The 13,877-nt window shown below is 38.7% G+C and overlaps 1 protein-coding gene across 7 annotated transcripts in view; it reads left to right on the top strand.

Moving 5' to 3' along the window:
- The first annotated feature begins 270 nt into the window (after positions 1–270).
- Positions 271–13,877, top strand: part of APC (APC regulator of WNT signaling pathway) — a 92,269-nt gene continuing 78,662 nt past the window's right edge. For 3 of the 7 annotated variants that reach the window (XM_058166562.1, XM_058166560.1, XM_058166557.1), the window contains exons 1-2: positions 271–1,251; positions 2,948–2,994. The gene's annotated coding sequence lies outside the window, so the exon portion shown is untranslated. The remainder of the gene's footprint in view (positions 1,252–2,947; positions 2,995–13,877) is intronic. The other 4 variants (XM_058166561.1, XM_058166556.1, XM_058166559.1 and 1 more) reach the window with 3 other exon arrangements.

Genomic DNA, 13,877 nt, shown 5'->3' with positions numbered 1-13,877 from the left:
GTTTGTACAGTGTACTGTACTACACCATAACTGTTCAGTTTTGCCTTGCTATATAAACCTTGCACTGTAGTTTGATTTATGGTTCTGTACAAAACACAATTCAGTCATTCTAACTTACTCAGCAAACCACAATTCAGTACACTATATGAATCAGATCATAATATAGGCACATCCTTCTATTTTTAATTTTATTTACCATGCCATACTTGTACGAAAACAACACATACATTTTTAAATAAAGGTAAAATACTAAGCAGTTGGATAAGATAATAGGAAGTTTAAGATTCTTTATTTGGATAATGGGAATTAGAACCCAACATATCTGGAATGTTCCAGATGTTCCCTGACCCTTCAAGATTCTTTTTTGTAGAAAGAACTGAAGAAGCTTCTTGGACGAGAAGCGAAACGACTTCAGAGAAAAATCAAAAAAGTCCAGTTGCCTCTTGAAAAAGCACATTTGGGACATTCTGTAGAATTAGTTATCTGCATCACAGACCAAGTGCTTTATCATTGTAAGAACCCAAACGCATTTCAATCCTGTTCTTCTCATATACTTTCTCAAACTTTCAACCTCGTAAACCTAAAAGAGGAGCCCGGCGCGCTGCCCTCAAACACCGCCGCACATCTCCTTTTCTGCAGCTTCAAGACAAGCCACGATTAAACCGAAGCTCCGCCCTCCCCTTACTAGGTTTCTTTTCTGTCACACAGCAGGTGTGAGTCAGCGCAGGCGCACTCGGCTCTTTCTTGCTCATTCCGGTTAACCCTACCCAGAAGCGAGCCTAAAGCTTTTTCGGAGCTGGGATTTCCAAGTATCGCGCATGCGCCCGAAGTAGGCTCCCAAAGCAAGATGGCGGCGGAGAGCTGCTGAGGGAGTTGCAGTGAGGGAAGGAAGGGGGCGGTGACGGCCCAGGTAGGACTACGGGGAAGGCAAAGGCTGGCGAAAGTCCGATACCGATTGGAGCAAGAACCGTGCCGAGCGGGGAGGATTTCTCGCTCCCTGTACTCTTCGGAAATGCGGAGTCAAGGTGGCGGGACAAGGGATACTATTACCCCTTTTGCCCGCTGTCCCCGCCGCTTGTAAGCAGTGTCCCGTCGGGCCTGCCTGGCGCCCCGGATGTGTGGGCGGTCATCTCCTGGTTCCTTGGTGGGGCCGAGTCCCCCGAGCACCGGCCGCGACGGAGGCGGCGGCAGAGTTCGGGGAGCTGCGGAGGCTGCGGCGCCGTTGGGTGTGGAGTGCGACCAGGTGGGCAGGTGAGTGTGTGCTGTCGGTGGCGTCCATGTGCCTCCTCCCCGGTCACGGCGGCTGCGAAGAACACGCTTGTCTTTCCTTTCCTTCCCCCCCCCTTTTTTTTTCTTTTTTCTTTTTGTCGTCTCTTATCCTTGGCTCTGGCAGTCCTGAGGTATTGACTTGCCAACCAAAGCGATCCTGCCTTTTAAGGGGCGTTGCGCCTTTTCAGATCCTCCCACTTTTTACGGGATCGCAGACATTATCGTCCCCATTGTCTGGCTGGATTCTGAAAAATCTAAGCATGGCAATTCTGCGCGATTCGGAAACGGGGCTTGACGTTCTTGGTAAATGCGATGTGCCTGTTGGCTTAAGCTTTTCTTATAAAAATTTTTTTTAAAAATACGGAGGGTTGGGGTCCAGTGCCGTCTCTTTAGAAGCTCGTTTCCTGTTTGGGCGACTTCCCCTAAGCGTTTAATTTAGCCCTCGAAGGGAAAACAGGATGCTAGATCGGATAATAGGCTTTTGTTCCCTTCCAGGATTCATAAGGTTTTTCTTATATGGGAGAAGCTGGGTACGGATTTTTAGAAAGGACGGCTTGTAGTAAGTTGGGTAGTATGGAGTGAGTGGCGGACTGTGGAGGGTAACTTAAACAGGTGAATTACAGGTGTACACAAAGAAACACTTGTTTAGGAATCTTGTCAAACAATCTTGTCAGGTACATTTTGAGCTGTAGAATAGGCTTAATGTGGGCACTGTTTGTCTTGATTTGCTGTAGTCAATAGTACCTCGGTAACATTCACTTGACTCTTAAAACTTTATCCTTACTATTATGAGGACCCAGATTGTTGGGGGGGAATATGCTGACTCTGTACACTGCTTAGAAAGTGCTATAAAGCACTGTCAAGTGGTATATAAGTCTAAGTGCTATTGCTATTCTCAGTTTGAGAAGAGACCCTTTCTTTCCATATATAAGTTTAATAAAGTAGCAATTTTTATCTGGGTCAGAGCCATTTCAAACACTGTAAGGCCCTAGAGAAAACAACTTCTTGGAGAACTATAGTGCTTGCCTAATATGAAGATTAATAATTCCAAGAGGATGCACACCAAACTGTTATATTCTTAGTACCTTCTGGTCCTGATACACTTTTCAAGTAGTTGAAATGATTGTGAGATTACTATAATTCAATAGTAGCACATACATATTTTTTAGGTCCTAGGTTCTGTTTCTGGCATCTTCAATCAAACATGAATATGTTATGTTTGAAACTTAGAGAATTATTACCAAACAGAATCAACTGTATTTGGCCGGTATACAGTAGTGTCATAGTTCTCTTTATGATAAGCAGCTTTATAAAACTCACATGGCCAATAAATAAGCATTTTGATATACCGTAATGGCAAAGAAGGTAATTCATTTTTAATGCAGTGTCAGGAGCTGTGATTAACGAACAATAGGTTACTAATATCTTTAACCTTGAATTTTAATCTTTATAGAATTATTAGTATTGTAAAGGAACTGAGCTAACAAATATACGATCTACACATCAATGTTTTATTCAGCTGATGGGAAGGGAATGAGATAAGTTGAATTTTATTAAATCAATATATTGGTTCACTGAGCATCAGTGTTAGAATTATTCATATATTTCAAGTTTTCATGATTTATTGAAGCAGGACTTGTTTGTGCTAATCCTTCCATTACATATTTTATCTACTTAGGTATCATATTGTATGGAGACAGAGGGAATCTAACTTTCGTTCTTCAGGTAAGTGTAATATTGTGATATATTTGGGGAAGGGTATGTTTATGAATGTATATGAGTTATTAAGTGGTGATATCTGTTCTTGGACTACTTTTATTCCTACATTAACTTGTTTTGATCAGGTTCATAGTAAATACTGTTGAATCTGAGTAATATGTTGCTGCTATGTATTAATATGAAAATTACCATTAATATGAAAATTATTGGAAACTTATAATTCCCTACATTACTTCTAAGTAATCACTATATTGCTTGAATGTACTTAAACTAACATGGTTTCTCAGTACTGATCCAACTTGATAGCTGGGACCAGTAGTTTGGTCATTAAATGAAGCACTTGTTAAGCATCACATGATTGCTTTGGTCAATAACTACAATACCAGCATTTCCAAGTGTAGTCATTAAGTGATTTCAGAGGTTGTTAAGCAGATGGAATCCCAGGTAAGGAGTGTGGGGTGCCTCAGAGAAATCTGTACCAGGCCCTCCGGGCCTTGCCCACTCTCCTGATATACCCCATTCCCTGCAAGCAGGGTCTTCAGTGGTAGAACAGAAAGACACATTCATTCACTGCCTGATCCAAGCCTTGCCCATCTTCCCGAGACACCCCATACTCCTTACCTTACTTTTGCCTCTCCCCTGTGATACTGAAAATCTTCCCTGCAGAGATCCAAATACTCTAAGGACTCGTGCATATGGCTACTTAGGAGGGACTGGAATTTGCTGAAATAATTTTGCAAAGAGCCACAGTTCCCAGCAAAGAAACAGTTGGGTTGCTTTTTCCAAAAGTCCAGCTGTCACTGCTTTGTGATGCTGACCCCCCCCCCCCACAGCATGTCTGCCTTTGGCCTTGAATGGCAGGAAAAGTATAGTGGAGCAGGAGCGAGCCCTAGAAGAAAAGAGCAACAAGTTGCACTTCCCTAAAATGCCCATTTGAGAGAATATATTTGCTTAATGATCACATGATTTAGATTTACAACCATTTGGTTTGCTTAACCACCACCATAAAAATGGTCCAAAAATTGGGTCAAGTCAATAGGTGCGTCAATTTATGACCACAGTAGCTTACAATCAAAATACCAGTCTCAGCTGTTATACATCAAGGACTGCCTCTATACGTGTTACTAGTTTTTTTGGGTGCTGACCCACTGTGCATTATTTGTTTATATTTAATTTTTTGTTGCTATTTGAAGCCAATCCTCCATTTTCAATGTTCCTTTTAGAACTTTTCTAATTTTTTAAATAATGCTGTCTGAATCTGCAATCATTTTGTTTCTCACCCCTGATTAAATCACTTAGAAACATGTTAAAAAGCATGGTTTCAGTATATATTCTTGGAGAATCTTCCATTTATATAAATTCTTCAATCAGTTATCAGCCTATATTATAAATGCTTTTTTATAAACCATGCTTTTTTCTTACTTTATAATAACCATCTTTGCTCAAGAACTTGAAACAGTACAAAAATACTCCAAATCACCCTTGTTCATTATTTTTAAAATATTTCTAAATGGTTAATGAAACAAAGTTTATATTAACAGAGACCATATGGAGTCTTCTTAAGACTTTGCTGCCTGTATATTTGGCAATTTTGGATTTCAGATTTGCATTTTTTGTTGGTAGTTTTTACAACAAGCTAAAACTATAGTAGAAGGAATATATAGAATTGCACAGCTGTGACTGGCTTTATGGTGGCTGAAAGTGACATGTGAATTACTTCCAGTATTATCAACTGCATAGCTTGTAATGCGAGATAATCATTATGAGCATTGATGTTTTGATGTAGCATTCTGGTTAAATTCTCAGCTATAGTGAAAATTACATTGCCATATTGAACCAGTGTAGCAAGAATTTTGAGAGCACTTTGGGTTCATCTTCAATTCATAATACTTTTAGAGTAGGAGTATGAAAATTGGGAAATTTCTTATGCTGCCTTTTAACTTTGTAAAAGCTTTGTGCACAATAAATTGTAACAAAACCTAGGAGCAAGTATGGGAATTTTCTTCAATGAGTAAGGTTAGCAAATGAAGATTTTCAAATTTTTAAATTTTCTTTATATTAACAGTATTTTTTGGTTTTATTTCATATGGTAAGTTCTGACTTTTTGCTACTTATGTTATAGGCTGTGTGATATTGAATTAATGTGGAACTGTGTATTTCACTAACTTTTTGGTGCCAGCTCAAGTGACAACTCACTAATTAGATGTTATTGTTAGACCTTGAGAACTGGACTTGGTTCATGAAGTTTTTTCCAAAAATGTTTCAAGTATAATGCATTTAAAAGAGTAAATTGAATGGGGAAAAAGTTCTTGTCCTCTTTAAGGAGTGAGTTTGTGTATCTCTCTGTTAGCATAAAAAAGTAGGTCTTTATGCTATTATTTCTACTGAGGAACAAAATGTCTTAACTTCAGCTATTGAAATACTTGCTTCAGAAAAGTCTTTGTGGTTGTATTACTTTAATTGTTTAAAGATTAAAATTGGGTGTATTTTATAGCATTAATGTATAACATTGCTTTAAATATATTTTTTAATTTTATGTTTTATAAATACATCTACCTGTGTCAAAACTACGTTCTTCTAAGCATATCCAATATGAAAAGCAAAGAAGCAAGTGTTCTATCATGTAAGACTGTATCTAAAGTGTAGCTGTCCCTTGAATAGTTAACTAAATGGCAGAAAATATTAGGTTGAAGACTGATTACTAACATTACATTCATTTTTGCAACTCTCTCAGTTAAGTATTCTTTTTCAGTGATAATAATTGGTATTTTCTCATTTATGTATTGAATCACTTTATCTTCATTTTGAAATAAGACTGTGATATGTAAAAGGTATGCAATTATTAATGTAGCACTATAGCTGGTCCCAGTTATTTCTACTGTTTGAGCATAAAATTAATTTTATCTTGTTTACATTCCCAGCTTCTATCGTTGCAATTGCCACATAGTTGATGTAGATGTAATATATGTATATTTTATGCTAGTAGTTGTTTTCACATTAGTGCAGGTTGAACCACTGGACCTGGCAATAATATTTGCATTCTGTTCTTGTTATAAAATTAAATGACTAATTATGTTCTTTTGGCAAGTTTGAAAACATCACTGTTTTTTCCTTTGATTACATTTTTCTGATAAGCTTTTTCGTGTTTTCTATTCATAAATTAATTTCTTGTAAGAAGTTAGAATTCAAAATATTTTAGAAGTTAGAATTTAAAATGGAGCTTAATTAGTTATATGGACAAGACCGGGTTCTCTTGTAATTTGATTGTGATTGCAAATAAGTACAAATCTGAATTATTACCACAAATACAAATCAATATATTTTATCTAATTTATTTTCAAACCATACTAGATAATATAAAATTATTCTTGTAAATAACTGACAAATGCAAGAAACCTTTTTCATATATTTTGTTTCCTTTTTTTTCATGGAAAATTCAGTGATATAACATCTTGTTTTTAAATATATTGTTAAGCTTTTTTTAAAAAAATTGAATTCTTGAAATAGTAACCATTTTATGACATTTCTTCCCATTTGAAAAATTCCCCAAAGGACCATTTTTCATTCCTATCATGAGGATTATCATACCTAGAGGTTTGATTAGTGCAGTTAAACATGAACAGTTGGATCCAGATATATCTAGATCATAAACTATATATCATATAAATTAATGAGTCTTACATTTGTCAGTCATTGGACATACTCTAAATATAAATCTGAATTCATTATATTTAAGTAAAAGAAATTTTATAATGTTGTACATAGATTTTCAAACGTATGGAATGAAAAGCTATTATTTTCACACTTTATACCAGTATTATTTGAAAATTCTTCATATATAAATATTTCACTCAAATATATTTATGGGCCAGTATGGGGAAGGAAAGGTGAAGAAGAATCTGTAATGTTGATTTCAGGTGATATTGGTGACCTTTACTTAACAAAGTAGGAAGCTGGATATTGTACAGGATTTGTGTGTGTCTATCACAGAGAGTGATAGAATGATTGGTGGCTCAGTGATTTAACTGGAGTAGGTGGAGCTGGAATTGACAATTTTTTAATGTGATGGTCTGAATCACTTCATTGCAAAATTGATGAGGATTTATGTGCCTAATTTGCTTATTGTTATATAGACACAAATAATTAGTATCTTTTGGTTCCATTTCAGTGATTTCAAATGTTAATAGAAAAAAGCTGGATTTGATTTCATTATTTAAGCAAATGTGTATTGTATGTTTCAAAAACAATTATTTTATTTAAACATGCTTTTCTGTTATAAGTTCTGCTATAATATAGTGCAGAGATTCCCAGACTTCCTTGATTCACAATGTCCTTAAAGTCTCAATATTTTTTTCATGATGCACCTAGGCCAAAACTACCTTGAGCTAGTACTTTGCACTTTGATTTTGCTGGTTCATGGATGTGTCAAACATAAGCTTTCCTATTATGTAGACATAGTTTTCTTTCACTTATAAAATTCTTGAAGCTAATTATGAATATGATTTTTATTTTGTAGTGTATTTGATAAAGTAATTTTCCAAATGAGTTGGGCTTCCAGATTTTTTTGTTTTTGGTACTTGAAGCTTTTCTCCCCAGTCGTACTCCTTTGGAATTTTGGTAATACACTCTTGGGCCATTGGGAACTTTAGAACTGGAACTGGAGATAACCACAGTACAACTCAGTTTTCATATTCAAAACCCAAATGCACGTCTTTGATTTAATAGGGTTGTGTGAAGCCAACAATTCTGTGAATCTATCTAATTATGGTTTATTCAGTGAACCAGAGATTTCCATTTAAAAAGATGATCTCTTGTTAATTGCAGAACAGTAAAACTTGTTAATCAGTTTGATTGTGCTGCAAGAAACTTTTCGATAACTGCATCAAGAATTATACCTTGCGTGTAGTTAGTACCCACCCAGCCAGCCAGCTGATTCAGAATGATCTTGAAAAGCTATATCAGGTTGAACTTCAGTAATCCTTAGATTTAAGATCACCAGTGATATGGGGTCGTGGTGGTTCACATGGTAAGATGCTGAACCTGCGCTCTGCTGAGGTCGGCAGCTCGATGGCTTGATTCCTGTGAGTGAATAAACCGGGTAGAGACACCCCACCCCCACCCCGATTGCATACTGGCATTCAGGTGTCCCACAGGAAAGATAACACCGCCAGAAAAAAATTCCTTTCACAGGGGCAGCCAGCTACTTCGGTATCCCTGGCTAACATGTGCCATATGCTAAAAATAAAAACAAAAAAAATCCAGTGATATAGGCAAAACTGGGAATTTGAAGAAAAAAAAACGCAGAAGGATATAACAGCAATCCATGTATGTATTGCTGCAAAAACTTAGACATGTCCATGCAGTCACTAGGAATCAAGTTCATTTAAAGAGGAATATTATCTTTACAATTAACCACACATATGTAAAAAAACCAGGGTGTTCACCAACAGATTGTGTGTCTCTTTCTCATTTTTCTCATCCTTCTCTCTCTCCCTTTATCTTTTTGTCTCTCTTTCTCTCTCTCATATCTCTTTCCCCCTCTGTCTTTCTGTCTGTCTCTCATCTCTTTCCCCCTCTCTCTCCCCCCTCTGTCTCTCTCTCATCTTTCTCTCTCTCTCATCTCTCCCCCTTTCTCTCTTTGTCTCTCTTTCTCATCTCTCTTTCTCTCTCTCTCATCTCCCCCCCTCTGTCTGTCTCATCTTTTTCTCTCTCTCATCTCTCTCTCTCTACCCCCTCTCTCTCTGTCTCGCTCATCTCTCTCATTCTGATTCTCTGGTGCTCTCTGGGTCTTGCGGGAACTTCTTTGGCTGGACACACCTCAGTTGCTCAGGGAGATGCATGACCTGTTCTCCTGAGACACTCGCTCGACCCGGCTGCAGCCAGTGCTCCACTTCGTAATGGGCTCCAGGAGGAGAAGGGGATGCCATCTCCCCCATTGTGAAGTACGCTTAATTTAACTGCACTGCGAGAGCAGCAGGCAGGACATGGAGGCGCCAACAGAGCAGCGGAGAGAAACAGCCAGGCCAGGCCAGTGTCTCAGGGCTGAGAGGAAGTTACGCGTTTCCCCAAGAGACCAAGCTGCACGGAGCACCAAGGGTCAGAAGAAATGCCTGCAAGATCCAGCAACAGATAAAGCTTCACTCCCACTCTGGAATGTGGAACAAATTTCCATTCCCCCGCCCTTCCCTTCTCAGGCCAGACGAGGGGTGACGGGGAAGGGAGGGCAAGGGGCAGCGGCAGTCACTGGTGGGTTCAGTTGGCAGGAAGGAGGGGGAAGAAAGAGCTGCGAGTTGCTGACACCCATTGCTTTGGCCCACCTACTCTGCCACCCACCCTCCTTGCACCCTTACCTTGTTCCGGCCGCCGAGGGCTGTGCTACTCCTTGCACGTTGCACTTCCTGCAAAGTTGCAGGTTACACATAGCTCCCTCTATGGTGATTTCCAGCCCCACCACAAGCTGCCTGGCCAGTCCCGTATTCCAGAGCTCTAGTCACAGGACGGGCCGTTGGTCATCCCGGACCAGCTCGGGTGCACTGCGGAGCACCAAAAATTTTTTGTGGACCACCAGTGGTCCGCAGACCAGCAGTTGGTGACCTCTGGACTAGACCAGGGGTGTCAAACTGGTGACCAGATGCATCACGCGCAGGCCATGCCCACCACAGCTCAGCGAATGGGAAAAATGTCGCAAAACGTCATATGACAACAATGTGATGTGGCAAGTTTGATGCCCATGGATTAGATTAGAGGTCACTAGCCAGTGGTCCACGAGAAAATTTTGGTGGTCTGTGGTGCACGTGGGTGGAGGAGCTGTTCCGGGATAACCAATGGCCAGTCCTGTGACTAGAGCTCTGGAATATGGGACTGGCCAGGCAGCTCGTAATGTGGCTGGAAATCTCTGCTACAGAGTGAAGTTCGTGCAACTTGCAACTTTGCAGTGCAGCTCTCGCGGGTGGTGGCACAGGTGGGCCGATGTAATGAATGTCAGCAATTTTGGGCTTTTTCTTCCCCCTGCTGTGGCTTCCTGTCAGATGAACCCACCAGTGGCTGTCCTCACCCTCCCTTCCCCGTCACTCTTCACCTGGGGGAGGGAGATTCGCTCCATATTCCAGAGCGGGAGCGAAGCTTTGTCTCTTGCTGGATCTTCCTGCCCTTGTTGGTGCTCTGCACACCTCGGTCTTTTGAGGAGACACTTGACTTCCTCTCAGCCCTGAGACACTGGCTGGCCCGTGAGATAAGAGAGAGAGAGAGAGAAAGAAAGTATCAGAAAGAGAGAGAGAGAGAGAACGAGGGAGAGAATGAAAGAGAGAGAATCAGAGAGAATGAGAGAGTATTAAAAGATGCCAATACTATATAAGCACCACCACACTGCAAGAAACAGATTAATTAATGGGCAGCTTAGCTGCCGTCATAACTGAAGATCTTGGATGCAAAATGCACAAAGAAGAAAAAAGGCCAATATCAAAATGGAAGATCAGGTTGGAAAATAAGATCACGAAGCAATATCCGATGCAAGCAAGCTAGAACAGATGTGAAAGCAATAAAAAAAGCTGAAGAACAAGACCAAGTAACACCTGATCAAGAAATATCTTCTAGAGACAAGGAAGCACTGGAAATAATAAAGTAATAAGTAACAGCCATAGGCAAGAATGAAGCTCGAATTGCACACTACAGACAGAATTTCCAATTGCAGTTAAAACAAAAATATTTCTACCAATCCATCAATGGAGAGACTATAATGAGCCAGCCAACACCTTACAAAGAATAGATAGGCAGGCCTGGGCACAGTTATGGGACAACCCAAAGTAATACAAAATGAATGCTAACTTGGATAAAGGAGGTGAAAAGGGAGAAGCTGAAATGAAAGAACTCGTAATAACAGCAGAAATGGCTAAGAAAAGGGCAAGGAAAATCAAGGCCTGGTCAGCACCAGTTGAACTGCATTTATGTTCAATAACTGCTCTGCTCCCACTCATTGCCAAGCAGTTTAACAAATATGCAAGGAGGTGAAATTGAAGATTGGTTAACATAAAATAAATAAAAATAAATAAAACATCTGGCAAAACCTACCTGATAATGAAAGATCCAACAAAAGGGACACCACTAGGCAACTACAGACCAATTACTTGGTTATTTGTAACTTTCAGATTATTAACTGGTTTAATAGCTGATGCATCTAATTGAAAATAAACTCTTTCCATCTGACCAATAAGGAAACTATGCAAACAGTAGCGGGACAAAAGATCAGTTCCTAATGATTTTGGGAAACTGTAAGAAAAAGATCAACTTTAATGTAGCTTCAATTGTGATTACAAGAAGGCTCCCCTGCATCCCTTTGTCTCCTTTTTCACATGGCTGAATAATTAAGTGCCTGAAAATAATAAGAATCAGTAGAAACATAATCTTTATACAAAGATCAGTGGTACAATGCAAGACACGGTTGCTAATCGGTGAAAAACGAGCAGAGGTTAACATTGAGAGACGAATCTTTCAAGTAATCACTATGATTACTACTGTTGATTTCTCTATCAACAGTATTGAACAAGTTAGGTCATGGTTATCAAACATCAAAAACATCTGCCAGGCGGGGACTTCCAGTTGGCTCTGCTGCATCGAAGATGGTCCTATGGATCGTCGGCTTCGGGATGATGTTTAGAACCGTCTGGACAGTGTAAATCAGCTGTCCGACGATTCAAATTCCCTCCCCTCAGGAGAAGAGGGGAAGGAGAGCAGCCAGGCATGGGTAGAGCTCCCTTAGAATCCCAGGAATAAAGCCTGGGGCTCGAAAGGTGACAGCCCTCCAGAAGCTTGACAAGCTCCAGACCCGAAGCGCTTCTGCCTAAGCAGAACAAGATGCTGCATCCACCTCTGTGCTTAATACTTGTTTCAAGATGATTTCAATGCAGACAGAGCGAAAACAGGAGTTCTGGCAACTGTAATTGCAAGTATTAAATTGTAATTTTGTTTCTACAAAGTTTCCTTCAGAATTAACATAAGAAGAATAAAGATGGCGCTTTCACTGTAACAGGGTGTGAAAGTGAAAGTTAACTGCTCGTTAAAGCTGTTATTGCTCTCAGTGTCTCTGTGCTGCTGGATTTACAATGAACTGAAACTTTAAAATCATGTGAATGGATTTTTAACACAGATGGAACCAAAACAGGAGTACTGGCAGTTATTTGTAAGGAAATTCTAATTCTCTAACCAGAGGATACTTTGTTGGAAAGATGAAAGATGAAGAAAGGAAATGGTGTTTTGCTTTTTTGAAAGTGAATGTTTGCTTGTTAAAGCAGTTGGTCTTGAAGCTACATGAAGTATATGAAGAGACTAAGTAACAAGAACTTATTTATTTTTATTATAGTGTTCAAGAGGAGAAGATTTACTGAATTTTTTCATTTTCTTTTTTTTTTTCTTCATTATTATTTCTCTTTGCCATTTGGCATATTATAGCTTAACAGGAAATGGCTTTTAAGCAAACAAAGCCAAATGTTAAGGATTGTGAAATTTCTTTAGTTCAAATACAGAAAGTAAAAGAAGATCTGAAGGAATATTTAAAGGCTTTTTTAAAGGAATTTTGGGAGGCTCAAATTTCTGTAATAGATCAAAAATTTAATGAAATGGAAAAAGAATTACTGGATTTTAAAGATATGGTGGAAACTCAGAATGAGGAATTGGAAAGTGTAGTGGAAGCATTTAAACTCTTAGCAGATTATACTTTTAAGATGAATGAAAGAATGGAAGAACTTAAGTTAATTTGGATTTGAAAAGGAAAATAGAGGAGATTCAAATGAATCAAGTTAATTTGAATTTAAAAATCAAAATAGAGGGAATACAGGTTAAAGTGGATAGGGCAGATGAAGAAAGGGTTATTTTACAATATAGGTTAATGGAGTATGCTGTAAGGGTGAAAGGATTGAAGGAATGTAAGCAGGAGAATTTAAAAAAGATTTTTACACAGGCTTTTGCACAGATAACGGGAGAGAATTCAGAAGATTTTGAAGTTAATATTGAAAAAATTTATCGTGTTAACTCCTGGTTGGCTAGACAGAGGCAACTACCAAGAGATGTGGTGATTTTTTTTACAAATAAGAAGATTAGGTATGGAGTCTTACAAGCATTTTATAAAAATAAATTTCAAATACTAGGACAAGATATAATAATGATGAAGGAAATTCCTCCTAAAATGTTAAGAACTTAAGAAATATCAGATACAGTTTAGATGGGATGTTGCAGCTGGTTTAACAGTGAATTATAAAGGAAGAAAGTATCGTCTTAGTACAGTTCTTAAAGCAAGAGATTTTTATATTAATGTATTAAAGGCTGGAAATCCTTTGTTGTTAGAAGCTAAGTTGGAGGAGGGGGGGGGAAGGAGGGGGGATATCTGTTAAAACTTTGTAAAAAAATTTCAATAAAAAAAAAATCTGCCAGGCTATCATCTTTAGGTAGATACTCTGAATCTGTACGGAAAAACACCATCTGAAATAGAATTCTTGCTCAACACTGCCTGTATATTTAGACAAAATGTTACAGCGGAATTTGGCCTGGACAAATATACTACCTTCACCATCAGCAGGAGAAAAATAGTGAAAAAGGGACATTGGAAGAATATTTGAAGGTCAGTGAAAAAGATTCACTTGAAGCTAGTGTATAATGAAGGCTTACTGAATACCAGAGAAATTAAATTGGCCATTACATAAAAACAAAGCAGATAAAGGCAAAGCAGATAAGGACAAGATCTGGCAATGGCTAAGAGAAAAATTGAAGAAAGGGGCTAATTATGGTGTCACAAAAACAAGCCTTAAGAACAAATGCATATAAAGCCACAATTGAGAAGACAACAACAGATAGCAAAGATGCTGAAGAAACAATGAGCCATGTAGTTAGCTGCTGCAATA

The sequence above is a fragment of the Ahaetulla prasina genome, chromosome 2 (assembly GCF_028640845.1).
Source record: "Ahaetulla prasina isolate Xishuangbanna chromosome 2, ASM2864084v1, whole genome shotgun sequence".
In the NCBI taxonomy this organism is placed as follows: domain Eukaryota; kingdom Metazoa; phylum Chordata; class Lepidosauria; order Squamata; family Colubridae; genus Ahaetulla; species Ahaetulla prasina.
This window is presented reverse-complemented; position numbering and strand designations above follow the sequence as displayed.